Raw genomic sequence first — 16,256 nt, forward strand, 5'->3', positions numbered from 1 at the left:
CAATTCACAAACACAGAAAATAATTTTTTTTTTGGTTTGGACTGGAGTGTACTTTGGGGGTTACAGCACCCTTTAATGGTCAAGCCAGCCGGCCCTTTACTTATGACACAGGCGCACGCTTGGCACTACTTTGTTGATGCACGTGCGGCTACTGCGCACACAATTCACAAACACAGAAAATAATTTTTTTTTTGGTTTGGACTGGAGTGTACTTTCGGGGGTTACAGCACCCTTAACAGTCAAGCCAGCCGGCCCTTTACTTATGACACAGGCGCACGCTTGGCACTACTTTGTTGATGCACGTGCGGCTACTGCGCACACAATTCACAAACACAGAAAATAATTTTTTTTTGGTTTGGACTGGAGTGTACTTTCGGGGGTTACAGCACCCTTTAACGGTCAAGCCAGCCGGCCCTTTACTTATGACACAGGCGCACGCTTGGCACTACTTTGTTGATGCACGTGCGGCTACTGAGCACACAATTCACAAACACAGAAAATATATTATTTTTTTAGCACTTGGGGGGAGCACCCCTGATGGACAGAGCACCCCCTGGACAACACTACAGCACTCCTTTAGGACTGGGACACTGCACAGGACTTTGGAGTGGACACAGCCCCTATGGAGAACTGACTGCACAACACAGTCCAGCCAGCCCCTATGGACTTTGAAGTAGTGGACACAGCCCCTATTAACAACAGCAGCACAACACAGCCAGCCCCTATGGACTTTGAAGTAGTGGACAACAGCAGCACTACACTACACTACACTACACAGCCCTAACTCCCACCCTCCCTCTTCACTGTCCACAGCCGAGTGAGAAAATGGCGCCGACGCGGGTACCTTATATAGGATCCAAAACCCGCGAGACTCGGAAGGCGGGATGATGACGTTTTGCCTCGATTTCAGATCCGAGTCAGGCGGGAAAAGTCGAGCCTGACTCGGATCGGACTCGGATCGGGGGGGCTCGGGGGGGTTCGGATTTCAGAAATCCGAACCCGCTCACCCCTAGTTTTGATATTTGTTTTTGTGTGTGCTACTGTTACGCTATTTTTGTTCAGTGACACTGCCGGCCAGACCGCAGTTTATCATCCACGTATTTGTGACTCTGCAGGTGGTCCATCCGCACTCCACAGGGGTGTTTTGTTGGGTGCTGTCTTGTTCATCAAGGGGCTGCTGGCAGGTTGGGAATTGCTTTTCTAGTGAAGTGGAATCTAGATGGGATTTGATAGCAGGGACACAGGACCTCAATTAACTGTCTAAAACCCACTGCATTATTGGTGGATATTGGACGCACATCTAATACCAGCATAGATGTTATGGCGTCAGTGATTCTCTGTGCAACTGGGTGACTGCTGTCATACTTGCTACCCCTGGCAAAGGATTGTTTACCAGTCAGTTGTTTTTTAAAGTACCACTAGTACTCTTCCTGGTCCCAATCTGGGATGAAAATCCACTCCCAGCAGCAGCAACAGCAGGCATAGCACTCAAGGATTCTTCTGGAGCAAGGACTGATGTGAATGATTTAAATATTTTTTTGTAAATGCCTCCCTTTCTCCCCTCCCCTCCTCCCTCATAAATTTGTTTTGCAATAAAAAAAAATAATTTCATTTACTACTAATCAAATCTTCCTTTATCTGCTTTCAACTACATATTGTTACGATTCCCAAAGCCAGCTCTGTGTGAATACCCTAAAACCCAGGCTAGAGAGGTCTTCCACCAATAATAACCACCCATTGTTCCTTTAGAAATATGAAACATTTGCCGGTACTTAGGTGGCCTCCTGGTCTTATTACTTGGGGTAATAGAGGTTCACACGGAAATACAATGGGACTCAATGGAGAAAGAAATGACAGGAACAGAAACTGGTATCCAGGAGACTTGAGAGTCAATGATGTGGCTGATGGACTGATGGTGTGGCTAGGATCCGATTGTAGAAGACAGTACTCAATTGATGCGGCTTTGGTAGCCAATAGTGCAGCTTGGAGCTGATTGTAATAGACAGTACTCAATTGATGCAGCTTTGGGAGGCAATGGTGTGGCTTAGAGCCAGTAGCAGAAGGAAGTAAACACTTGGGACCTCATTCAGACCCGCTTGCAAGCGGGTCGATGGTGTGGGCCTGCGCACGTGCAGCGCTCACACTGCGCGTGCGCAAGCCCTGGAGCGAGTGACAAATGCACTCACTCCGGGGCTCGCTACAAAATGGGTGGCTGTCGATGTTGATTGACAGCTCACCCCATTTTGTAGGCGAGGTGGGGGGGTGGCTGGACAAACGGAGGCGTTCCTGAAGGAACACCTGCCATTTGTAGGCACCCCTACTGACATCACCAGTGATGTCAGTAGGGAGCTTCCTGCTCTGTTAGAGCAGGAAGCTACCTGGGCCTTGCGGTAGATGAGACCCTACCGCAAGGGTATCGTAGCAAGCCCCGATGGGTGCGATGGTCTCTACCATCACGACCATCACCTAGTCACTCGCTAAAGCTGTGGGTGGTAACCCACAGCTCAGTGAGCGGCCAGGAGGCCGCCTTTCAAAAGAAAAGCGGCCGCCCTCATTCAGAGTGAGCGCTCGCTTTTTGCGAGCGCCTCTAATGAGGTCCTTGATGTGGCTTTGAGAGCCGATGGTGTGGCCTGAAACTGATTGTAGAAGAAAGAAAGGAATTTATGAGGGGATTTGAGAGCCGATGGTGCGGCTTGGAGCCGGTAGCAGAAGAAAGTATAAAATTGATGCAGCTTTGTGAGCATATGATGCGGCCTGAAGCCGATTTAGAAGAAAGAAAGTAATTGATGAGGCTTTGAGAGCCGGCAAGCAATTTGGTGTACAATTCTGTGTACTTTGGCTTTGAGAGCCAGTACGCAATTTAGTGTACAATTTTGTGTACAATTTCGTGTACTTCGGCTTGGAATGCCATGCGCAATTTGGTGTACAAGTTTGTGTACAATTTCATGTACTTCAGCTTTGAGTGCTGGTACGCAATTTGGTGCACTGATTAGTGTACAAGTTAAAGTTCTGCAGTTTTGAGCTGATGATAGCACGGGAGCTACTGATGCAACCCGGGAGCCGTAAGATATAGCGTTCCCGCTAGGCTGTTTTAGCGGGGCGCGACGCCCTGCCCTCCTTCTGGATGGCAAAAAGCACCCTGCCCTCCAGGAGGAGGGCAAAAAGCGCCCTGCCCTAACAGCCTGCAGGAGCCGTTCTCACCCGCGGGATGCAGTGTCCCACGGGTGGAGAAACATGTGGTGTCCCGGTCACCGCCGGAGAATAGACGTCGGGCGCATGTGCCCGGCATCTATTCTCCCTTTCTGCAGCGCTTGGGGGCTGCCCGGCATGTCCGTAAGAGCCGGGCACACCCCCAAGTATGACGAAAAGGGGGCGCGTCTTATAGACATGCCCCCTTTTCATAACCACGCCCCTTTTCGGGCGCGCGCCTTCGGCGCGTGCACAAGATTGCCCTCTCAAGCTCCGGTGCCCTGCCTTCCGCCGGAGCTAGAGGGAACACTAAGATAGACAGGTGAGCCGGTGGCATCTCGGAAGCTGTTGGTGTGGCCAGAGAGCATAGGAGAGACAGGTGAGGCGATGGCAGCACAGAAGCTGCTGGTGCAGCCAGAGAGCTGTAGGAGAGACAGGTGAGCCAATGGAGGTACGTAAGCTGCTAGTGCGGCCAGAGAGCCATAGGAGAAACTGGTGAGCTGAATACAGCACGAAAGCTGCTGGTGCAACCAGAGAGCCGTAGTAGAGACAGGTAAGCCAGTGGCAGTATGGAAGCTGTTGGTGCAGCTGAGCTGAGTGGACCTACATTAACGCTATAGTCAGCGAGATGACAAAAGTCCAGTGTGTACAAATAGGAAGAACACCCAATCATGCAGTGCCATGGATAGCATGTGACATCCTGATGCATGCCGATCGCCTATCAGCTAAGGAAAGCGGAACAACAGCGTCATGCAATGGTGAACTTCTGGAGGGAGATAATTCATGACCGCGACTTGTAACAGTACACCCCCCATGATGCAGGGTTGCAGAACCCCCAAAACAAGGTTTGTCCAGAAATTCTCGGAAGAACAGTCTCTTCAGCCTGGGAGCATGTAGAGCCCTTTCCGGAACCCAAGAGCACTCTTCCAGACCATAGCCCTTCCAGTGGACCAGGAAGTGCAGACGACAACTGAAGCAGACCTAGATGGAAAATTAGGCTTAAACTTGACGGAACTGAAGACTGGTTTGAACAATGAACAGTGATAGGTGTTATTGATGTGGAGAGACTTGGGTAGCTGAAGTTTGAAGGCTACCGGATTCACCTGTGAAATGATGAGGAATGGGCCAATGAACCTTGGGCCCAACTTCTGATTAGCCTGTTGAAGCTTAATAGTTTTTGTGAAGAGCCAAACCAAATCACCCTTCTTAAAAACATCTCCAATGTTTGTCAGCAGACTTCTTGGAGACAAGAGAGACCTTCCGAAGGCTTTGATTGACCTTAACCAGATGTGATAGAGTCGAGAGACAGAAGGCGACATCAACAAACCGGGATTGAATGAATTGGCTCTGGGATGTTGGCCCATGATGCACAAAAATGGGCAAACTGAAGATGCTAAATGACACGAGTTGTTGATCACAAATTCAGCAAGTGGCAGATGGGATACCCAGTCGTTATGACACTTGGACATGTAACAACGTAAATATTGTTCCAGACACTGGTTGACCTGCTCAGTTTGCCCATTGCATTGTGGATGGTAACCAGAAGACAGGCTAAGGTCAATGCCCAAGGAAGCACAAAAGGCCCTCCAGAACTGTGCAACAAACTGTGAACCACGATCCGAAATGATATCCCTAGGTAACCCATGCAGGCATAATATGTGTTGAAGAAATAGATCAGTGAGTTCTTTAGCAGAGGATAGCTTGGGCAAAGGTACAAAGTGTGCCATTTTACTAAAATGATCCACCACTGTCCAGATCACAGAACATCCAGCAGAAACTGGAAGATTGACACTAAAATCCATGGTGATGTGAGACCAGGGAATCTTCAGTATGGACAGAGGAAGCAACAGACCTGAAGGAGCTGTTCAAGGTGTTTTATTTCGGGCACAGATCTCACATGCCAGAATGAACTCGCACATCTTTGGTCAAGGAAGGCCACCAGACTGAACAGGAGAGCAATTCCAAGGTCTTACCAATACTCAGGTGGCCAAAAGCTCGACATGAGTGCAAATCCAGTAACACAGACTTTCAGAGCCTCTTTGGAACAAAAGGAAGACTGGCAGGTTTTTTCCGGAGGAGCCTCTGGCTGACAGGCTTGAATGAGTTTAGCCAAATTTTGAGTGGAAGTGGAAGAATGTGTCAGGAAGAATCAGTTTGTCAGAATTGGGAATCAGTTGAACTGGTTCAACGCTCCTGGAGAGAGTGTCCGCTTTGATGTTTTTAGACCCAGGACGGAAGGAAATGACAAAATTAAAATGGGTGAAAAATGATGTCCAGAGTGCTTGCTGGGAGTTCAACCTCTTAGCTTACTGGATGTAGGAAAGGTTCTTATGGTCAGTAAGAACTGTGATCCGGTGTTTGGCCCCTTCCAGCCAATGACTCCAGTCTTCGAAGGACCATATCATTGTGAGCAACTCCTGATTTCCCACATAATAATTACGCTCTGCAGAGGAACATTTGTATGAAAAGAAGGCACAGGGAAGCAATTTATCGTCAGCAGGATCTTTTGCGACAAGACGGCTCCGGCTCCCACTTCGGATGCGTCCACTTCCAGAACAAATGGAAGATCTGGGTCTGGGTGATGGAGTACTGGCGCCTGAGTGAATGGGACCTTGAGGGCTTCAAAGGACTGTACTGCTATAGCTGACCAATTTAAGGTATCTGCTCCTTTCTTGGTTAATTCCACAAGGGGTGTCACAATAGTGGAAAACGATTTTCTGAATTGGCGGTATTAGTTGGAAAAGCTGAGGAAACATTGTATTGCCTAGAGAGAAGTTGGCTAGATCCATCTCAATATTGCTTCGACTTTACCATGATCCATCGAAAACCCTTGGGACGAAATTACATATCCTAAAAAAGAGATCCGGGTAACATCAAAATTGCATTTCTCCAGCTTGGTGTACGGATGGTTTTCTCGTAGTTTTTGAAGGAACAAATGTACATGCTGATAATGTTGCTCAAGCTACTGGAAAAAAATTACACCACAACAAATATTCCCAGAAACTCTCATAGGAAATCATTGATAAGGTCTTGGAAGACTGCCAGGGCATTGGATAGGCTGAACGGCATGACTACTCGTAATGTCCCGAGTGAGTACAGAAAGCTGTCTTCCATTTGTCCCCACTTCTGATGCGAATCAAGTTATATGCTCCTCGAAGGTCAAAATATTGGCCTTGCACAGCTGATCGAACAGTACTGAGATGAGAGGTAACTGATATGAATTTTTTATGGTGATATTATTGAGGCCTCTGTAATCAATACAGGGGTACAGGGATCAATCCTTCTTTTCCACAAAGAAGAAACAATCCCCAACTGGTGACTTTGAGGGACGGATGAACCCCTTAGCCAATGCGTCCTCAATGTACAATCTCATGGCCTTATCTTCAGGTACTGACAGGGAACATAACAAACCTTTAGGCAGTTTAGCACCTGGAACCAGGTTGATGGCACAATCATAGGATCGTTGAGGAGTAAGAACATCTGCAAGTTGTTTAGAAAAGACATTGGCAAAGTCACGGTACTGGAGAGGAATGGTGGAGGACCAATTAATGATGGGATTATGGCCCTCATTCAGAGCCGTATGCTCTGAGCAGAGCGCATGCTCTGAATGAGGGCCGGCCTCCATGAAAATGGAGCGTCCTTCTGGATGCTCATATAGCTGTGGGTCACCACCCACAGGCTATATGAGCGTGCAATTTGATGGCCGCGATGGTCGAGACCATCGCGACCATCGAAACTGCGAGCCGGAGCCTGCGGTTGAGGTTTTCAACCGCAAGCTCCGGAGTGATTTTGGCTCTATCAGAGCCAAAATCACTCCCACTGACATCACTAGTGATGTCAGTGGGCCGGCTTCTGACGGGAGGCGTTCCCGTGGGAACGCCCCCGTCAGGGAGGCACGCCCCCGGCACGCCTACCAAAGGGGGCGTGCTGTCAATCAACATTGACAGCACGCCCCCTTTGATTGGACACAACGAGCGAAGGACTTTCCTTCGCTCGTCGCGTCTGGCGCATGCGCACGACGGAGCTCCCTCCGTCGTGCGCATGCTCAGTCCAGAACATTGACCCACTTGCGAGCGGACAGTCGCTCGCGAGTGGGTCTGAATCAGGCCCTATGTTCTCTAAGCCATGGGAGACCAAGAACAACTGGAGCCAACGGACCATGGAGAAGATAAAACGAAAGCACCTCCGAGTGTAGAACTCCAACAGTCATGTGGAGAGGAGGTGTTTTGAACTTGATATGACCACATAAAATCAAACTCCCATCCTATCCGCAGATCGGGATCCTCTGATCTAAAGGAACAGTGGGAATATTAAGGCCTTGAAAGAAATGAGTCCATAAAATTACCAGCTGCCCGCTATCCATAAATGTTTAAGTGGCAAAAGTTGACTTGAGGAGTTGAACGATCATCGAATTTTTGGAGGAAATGGGGACCAGGCCTAAATTTACTGTCATTCCCCCTGAACATTTAGGCCTTGCCTTTTACCGGCCTGAGTGGACAGTTGTTTACAGTATGTCCTTTGTCTCAGCAGTACATACAAATGCCTAGGGTACATCTCCTACGTCTGTCATCGGGTTATAGTCGAGATGCCCCAATTTGCATAGGCTCCTCTGGATTTGATGCTGGAACCCATGAGAGAGAGCGGGGCAACCTGGTGGGAAGATTTTGCTCCCAGAGACGTCGGTCAATCCTCATGGCCCTCTGCATGAGATCGTCCAGTGTGTCAGCAGGACAATGTTGGACGAGGATATCTTTAACGGCATCAAAAAGGCCAAGACATTATTGAATGCGTAAGGCCGGGTCATTCCATCCAGAGTCAGTAGCCCATCTGCGGAATTCAGAAGAGTAATCTTCTGCCACCTTCTGACCCTGTTTGAGGGAATGTAACTTGAACTCTGCCAGAGCAGGTCTATCATGGTTCATCATACAGTAGACCCATGGCAGTAAAGAAAACATTGACTGATTGTAATGCTGCATGGGTTGAGGGCAACCCAAAAGCCCAAGGCTGTGGATCCCTCTGGAGAAGGGAAATCACCAGTCCTACTCATTGTGCTTCTGTCCCAGAGGAAAAAGGACAAAGCCTGCAGTATAACTTGCAGCTTTCACAGAAGTTGAGGAATTGCTGGTGGTCTCCAGCGAATCGATTTTGCTAATTAATTTTGGGCTCTTTGGAAGGAACAGAAACTGTGGAAGGTCGGCTTTCTTCACCACGCAGGTAGAGTTCTTGGACTTTCTGAGTGAGGACTTGGATTTGCACAGCGAGCACCTGGGCAGTGTTCTTTATCTGTTCCATGATAGTCCTCTACTATGAATTATAATTTTGTGGGCCGACTATAATGTTACAAATTCCAGAGCCAGCTCTGTGTGAATCCCCTAAAACCCAGGCTAGCGAGGTCATCCACCAATAACAACCGCCCGTTGTTCCCTTAGAACTGTAAAAAATTTGCCTGTATTTAGGCAGCCATCTGGTCTTATAACTTGGGGTAATAGAGGTTCACATGGAAATACAATGGGACACAATGGAGAGAGGAATGACAGGAACAGAAACTGGTATCCAGGAGACTTGAGAGTCGATTATGTTGCTGATGGACCAATGGTGTGGCTAGGAGCCAATTGTAGAAGACAGTACTCAATTGATGCGGCTTTGGTAGCGATGGTGTGGCTTGGAGCTGGTTGTAAAAGACAGTACTCAATTGATGCGGCTTTGGGAGCCGATGGTGCGGTATGGAGCTGGTAGTAGAAGAAAGGAAGAAGTTGATGAGGCTTTGAGAGCCGATGGTGCAGCTTGGATCCGGTAGCAGAAGGATGTCCACAATTGATGCGGCTTTGAGAGCCAATAGTGAGGCCTGAAGCCGATTGTAGAAGAAAGAAAACAATAGATGAAACTTTGAGAGCCAATGGTGCAGCTTGGAGCCAGTAGCAGAAGGAAGTGAACAATTGACGCAGCTTTGTAAGCTCATGTTGAGGCCTGAAGCCAATTGTAGAAGTACAAGTTTGTGTACAATTTTGTGTACTTCGGCACTGAGTGCCGGTACTCAATTTGGTGTACTGATTAGTGTACAGGTTAAAGTTCTGCGATTTTGAGCTGGTGGCAGCTCGGAAGCTGCCAGAGAGCCATAGAAGAGACAGGTGAGCCGATGGAAGTACAGAAGCTGCTGGTGCGGCCAGAGAGCCGTAGGAGAGGCAGGTGAGCCGATGGCAGCACGAAAGCAGCTGGTGCAGCCAGAGAGCCGTAGGAAAGGCAGGTGAGCCGATGGCAGCATGGAAGCTGCTGGTGCAGCCAGAGAGCCATAGAAGAGTAGGGTGAGCTGATGGCAGCAGGGAAGCTGTTGATGCGGCTGAGCCGAGTGGACCTACAGGAACGCTATAGTCGGCGAGGTGGCAAAAGTCCAGTGTGTACAAATAGGAAGACTGCCCAATCACGTAGTGCTATGGATAGCATGAGATGTTCTGAGTCATGCCGATCGCCTAGCAGCTGAGGAAACCGTAACAACAAACAGCGTCATGCAACGGTGAACTTCTGGAGGGAGATAAGTCGTGACCGTGACTTGTAATACATATATACTCCAACTTCCTCAGGCCTCTTGAGTAATAAAAACATTTGTTTTCTGATGTGGAAGTTAAACTGCCACAGCTGCTGCAATCTTTGACATGCAATTGCTGAATGCCAAAAATGTTTATGGCCACAGAATGCATCTCTTGCATGCCCCTTTAATTTTAACAAATATTCTGAACCACCAAGTTGATTTTGTGGGAAAAACATGGGACATATTGTTCACCCATGCTCTCCCCTCCTCCCTCATAAATTTCATAAAATTAAAAAAATATATAAAATTTACTACAAATCAACTCTTTATTTCCCTGCCTTCAACTACATACATACTCAATCTTCCTTAAGCCTCTTGATTAATGAAAACATATGTTTCCTTATGTGCCATGTTGGAAGTTGAACTGCCACGTGTTTGTGCTGCTCACTGCTGCCGCTTAGATTCGTCAGCCAGGTACCTTGGTTCAAAGTTTGGGCCTAAACTGTATTAAAACAATATTGTGAGCAGTGAGGTGGTCAAAACTGACTGGAAATTATTGTTGTTGAGGTTAATAATACTGTATTAACAAAAAAAAACATTATGTGATTTTAGCTGTTTTTATCAATTTAGAAAAAAAATACATAAAGATCCAAACCAAAACCAAAACACGCGAGGGTAGTTTAGGCTAAACCAAATCCAGATCCAAACAACGAAAGAGATTCAGATCCAAACCCAAAACCAAAACACGGGGATCGGCGCACATCCCTAATTCTATGGGCTATATTTACTAAAGTGTGGATTTTTAGAAGTGAAGATGTTGCCCATAGCAATAATCAGATTCTACCTAACATTTATTTAGCACTTTCTAGAAGTTAATAGCTAAAATTTGATTGGTTGCTATGGGCAACATCAACACTTCTAAAAACCTGCACTTTAGTAAATATACCCCTAGTATATAACCAGCCCCTTGTGTAGCTGCTGTCCTTGATTGAGTAATACAAATTAACAGTTTAACCCCTTCAGACCTGGGGCGAGATGCAGGAAGGGGAGAAATGCGGTCAAACCCCGAAAATGCAGGTTTGACCACATCTCTCATATGCACTAAGCCCCGGAGTGCAATGCACTCTGGGACTTAGTTGCGGGGGGTAACGCCATCTTCCAGACGGCGTTACCCATAGAAGCCTATGTGGGCTTCTTTCCGCTGAGTGCTGTGAGAGGGATCCAATCGGATCCCCCCCAGCGGCACGCGCGTCCTTCTGCACATGCGCAGAAGGACGCCGGAGGGGCTTCTGGGTCATAGACATGGAAGTCCCTCCATCGCAATGGGCCTCTCTTACCGACAGAACGGTCCTTTGTGGGGATCTTTAGGCATACCGGCATTACCAACGCCAGCATGCATGTGATGACCGGTGGAATGCATCACATCGTGAGTATGATGCGTCATGCATTGCACCCCTGGTCTGCTTCTAATCTATCCTCATACATAAAATTACGCTTATGAGTCTATAGAACATATTCTATTGCAGTGAAAGAGGTTCATGCTCTAATGAAAGCATATTTTAGGTCATTTATAGTTGCTGAACATATGAAATAAATAATTAGGTTTATTCAAATACAAAAAAAGACAAATCTCAGGTGCACAACTCCAAATTATTAATAATATATAAATGCAATAAAATTTTGCAATCAATAGAGGTTTTTAGCATAATCTTGGCCAAGGTTATGGGCCTACCCACCATATCCAGGTAACCTCTGTAGGGTAGGTCCCTAACATACTACGATTCAAATCCAGAGCACAGGACACCCCCAAACTAGCCCAGCTAAGCTGCCCCAGGGCACCGCCATAGTAAGAAAAGTGCAGTGTGAAAGAGATAGTTAGGAGCAGCTACTGCTGCATATAAAGAATGAAAATAAAAAGTGAGGTACATATATAATAAACAAACAGTGAAGGGTTAAAATGTGTTATAAAGGAAAAATGTGTTATAATGCGGTGCCCTGACACAGATCAACAAAGGCAATCCAGGGGGACCCACGCCCCAAAAATGAACCAAAGTTGCACTACAGTATATAAAACTTGTAGGACTTACCTAGAATAGTGCCTAATACCAGTGTGCATATTCATTACAAGACTCCATGCTTTTAAACCAATAAAGTAGGGGTGCTAATCCAGACTGAGGGCGTCTCCTTTCCCTCAGGTGTGCAATAAAGCACATTAAATGGAGTATATAGGAAAGATTTCTGGACTGCACACCCTGAATATATATATATATAATGGGAGGTGCTACCTGATGAGACTAATTGCAGGCACAAAAAAAGACAAATCTCAGGTGCACAACTCCAAATTATTAATAATATATAAATGCAATAAAATTTTGCAATCAATAGAGGTTTTTAGCATAATCTTGGCCAAGGTTATGGGCCTACCCACCATATCCAGGTAACCTCTGTAGGGTAGGTCCCTAACATACTACGATTCAAATCCAGAGCACAGGACACCCCCAAACTAGCCCAGCTAAGCCGCCCCAGGGCACCGCCATAGTAAGAAAAGTGCAGTGTGAAAGAGATAGTTAGGAGCAGCTACTGCTGCATATAAAGAATGAAAATAAAAAGTGAGGTACATATATAATAAACAAACAGTGAAGGGTTAAAATGTGTTATAAAGGAAAAATGTGTTATAATGCGGTGCCCTGACACAGATCAACAAAGGCAATCCAGGGGGACCCACGCCCCAAAAATGAACCAAAGTTGCACTACAGTATATAAAACTTGTAGGACTTACCTAGAATTGTGCCTAATACCAGTGTGCATATTCATTACAAGACTCCATGCTTTTAAACCAATAAAGTAGGGGTGCTAATCCAGACTGAGGGCGTCTCCTTTCCCTCAGGTGTGCAATAAAGCACATTAAATGGAGTATAAAGGAAAGATTTCTGGACTGCACACCCTGAATATATATATATATATATAATGGGAGGTGCTACCTGATGAGACTAATTGCAGGCACAAAAAAAGACAAATCTCAGGTGCACAACTCCAAATTATTAATAATATATAAATGCAATAAAATTTTGCAATCAATAGAGGTTTTTAGCATAATCTTTGCCAAGGTTATGGGCCTACCCACCATATCCAGGTAACCTCTGTAGGGTAGGTCCCTAACATACTATGATTCAAATCCAGAGCACAGGACACCCCCAAACTAGCCCAGCTAAGCCGCCCCAGGGCACCGCCATAGTAAGAAAAGTGCAGTGTGAAAGAGATAGTTAGGAGCAGCTACTGCTGCATATAAAGAATGAAAATAAAAAGTGAGGTACATATATAATAAGCAAACAGTGAAGGGTTAAAATGTGTTATAAAGGAAAAATGTGTTATAATGCGGTGCCCTGACACAGATCAACAAAGGCAATCCAGGGGGACCCACGCCCCAAAAATGAACCAAAGTTGCACTACAGTATATAAAACTTGTAGGACTTACCTAGAATTGTGCCTAATACCAGTGTGCATATTCATTACAAGACTCCATGCTTTTAAACCAATAAAGTAGGGGTGCTAATCCAGACTGAGGGCGTCTCCTTTCCCTCAGGTGTGCAATAAAGCACATTAAATGGAGTATATAGGAAAGATTTCTGGACTGCACAACCTGAATATATATATATATAATGGGAGGTGCTACCTGATGAGACTAATTGCAGGCACAAAAAAAGACAAATCTCAGGTGCACAACTCCAAATTATTAATAATATATAAATGCAATAAAATTTTGCAATCAATAGAGGGTTTTAGCATAATCTTGGCCAAGGTTATGGGCCTACCCACCATATCCAGGTAACCTCTGTAGGGTAGGTCCCTAACATACTACGATTCAAATCCAGAGCACAGGACACCCCCAAACTAGCCCAGCTAAGCTGCCCCAGGGCACCGCCATAGTAAGAAAAGTGCAGTGTGAAAGAGATAGTTAGGAGCAGCTACTGCTGCATATAAAGAAGGAAATTAAAAGTGAGGTACATATATAATAAACAAACAGTGAAGGGTTAAAATGTGTTATAAAGGAAAAATGTGTTATAATGCGGTGCCCTGACACAGATCAACAAAGGCAATCCAGGGGGACCCACGCCCCAAAAATGAACCAAAGTTGCACTACAGTATATAAAACTTGTAGGACTTACCTAGAATTGTGCCTAATACCAGTGTGCATATTCATTACAAGACTCCATGCTTTTAAACCAATAAAGTAGGGGTGCTAATCCAGACTGAGGGCGTCTCCTTTCCCTCAGGTGTGCAATAAAGCACATTAAATGGAGTATATAGGAAAGATTTCTGGACTGCACACCCTGAATATATATATATATATATATAATGGGAGGTGCTACCTGATGAGACTAATTGCAGGCACAAAAAAAGACAAATCTCAGGTGCACAACTCCAAATTATTAATAATATATAAATGCAATAAAATTTTGCAATCAATAGAGGTTTTTAGCATAATCTTGGCCAAGGTTATGGGCCTACCCACCATATCCAGGTAACCTCTGTAGGGTAGGTCCCTAACATACTACGATTCAAATCCAGAGCACAGGACACCCCCAAACTAGCCCAGCTAAGCCGCCCCAGGGCACCGCCATAGTAAGAAAAGTGCAGTGTGAAAGAGATAGTTAGGAGCAGCTACTGCTGCATATAAAGAATGAAAATAAAAAGTGAGGTACATATATAATAAACAAACAGTGAAGGGTTAAAATGTGTTATAAAGGAAAAATGTGTTATAATGCGGTGCCCTGACACAGATCAACAAAGGCAATCCAGGGGGACCCACGCCCCAAAAATGAACCAAAGTTACACTACAGTATATAAAACTTGTAGGACTTACCTAGAATTGTGCCTAATACCAGTGTGCATATTCATTACAAGACTCCATGCTTTTAAACCAATAAAGTAGGGGTGCTAATCCAGACTGAGGGCGTCTCCTTTCCCTCAGGTGTGCAATAAAGCACATTAAATGGAGTATAAAGGAAAGATTTCTGGACTGCACACCCTGAATATATATATATATATAATGGGAGGTGCTACCTGATGAGACTAATTGCAGGCACAAAAAAAGACAAATCTCAGGTGCACAACTCCAAATTATTAATAATATATAAATGCAATAAAATTTTGCAATCAATAGAGGTTTTTAGCATAATCTTGGCCAAGGTTATGGGCCTACCCACCATATCCAGGTAACCTCTGTAGGGTAGGTCCCTAACATACTACGATTCAAATCCAGAGCACAGGACACCCCCAAACTAGCCCAGCTAAGCCGCCCCAGGGCACCGCCATAGTAAGAAAAGTGCAGTGTGAAAGAGATTGTTAGGAGCAGCTACTGCTGCACATAAAGAATGAAAATAAAAAGTGAGGTACATATATAATAAACAAACAGTGAAGGGTTAAAATGTGTTATAAAGGAAAAATGTGTTATAATGCGGTGCCCTGACACAGATCAACAAAGGCAATCCAGGGGGACCCACGCCCCAAAAATGAACCAAAGTTGCACTACAGTATATAAAACTATTCGGACAAAAGTCCAGGAATGATGATGTTCGTCCGTGCAAAATGACGTTTTGCCTCTTTCTGAGTTCCGTTTTTTAGGAGGGAAAAATCCGAACTCCACGTGCAAACTCGAACCTATCCGAGCCTGCACATCCCTAGTATATATAAACCACAACCCCCCCCAGGCAAATATATATATATATATCCAAACGGACTGGCACTCAGTCTCCAGACTGGCTAATTTTGCCAGGTTGCCCTTCAATGTAATAATGTAGAAGTTATGCAAGAATGAGGCGGCACTCCAGGTCTTATATAAAGATGCTTGTATTGATCCATATTACCATACACCAATGTTTCAGAACACCTCTGCGTTTTTTATCAAGGTAACAGGTGTTCTGAAATTATATATATATATGCACACATAGGGGCATATTCAATTGGGTGCGAGAATAGCAAAGACACCCACACCTGTGAGGATTTTCCTGCAGGTGCAGGTTTTTTGCTATTCAATTAGGTGCGGATTTTTAGTTTTTTTACACGCCGGGAGGTTTTCATTCTCGCACCTCCAGAGCAAGTGTGATTTTTTCATAAAATCATTAAGTTTCAGAAAAATCAGTGGGGCTTACTCTGGGACCCCGGTGGCACCCCCCCACCCGAAGACTAATTAAACAACTGGAAGTTACCAATTAGCTTAATTAGTCCATAATTACTTACCTTCTGCAGCGATGTCTTCTGCATCCAGCGTCGAAAGCCGGGTCTTCTGCAGAAGGGTGAGTATGTCAGTGTGTGTGAGTATTTGTTAGTGTCTGTAAGTGTGTATGAGTGAGTGTGTGCATGACCCTGGTTTGTGTGCCCCCCCCCCAGAATGGACGCAGGGAGAACTACAACTCCCAGCAGCCCTTGCCCCTCCCAGCAGCCCCTGGAGCCTCCCAGCAGCCACCTATTCAGTCAGAAGATAGAGGAGGCCACCGGGAGCCACGGAGACCACCGGAGACCCCCGGGCAGGTAAGTGCAG

This window comes from Taudactylus pleione, unplaced genomic scaffold, assembly GCF_031769625.1.
Source record: "Taudactylus pleione unplaced genomic scaffold, aTauple2 ptg000352l, whole genome shotgun sequence".
In the NCBI taxonomy this organism is placed as follows: domain Eukaryota; kingdom Metazoa; phylum Chordata; class Amphibia; order Anura; family Myobatrachidae; genus Taudactylus; species Taudactylus pleione.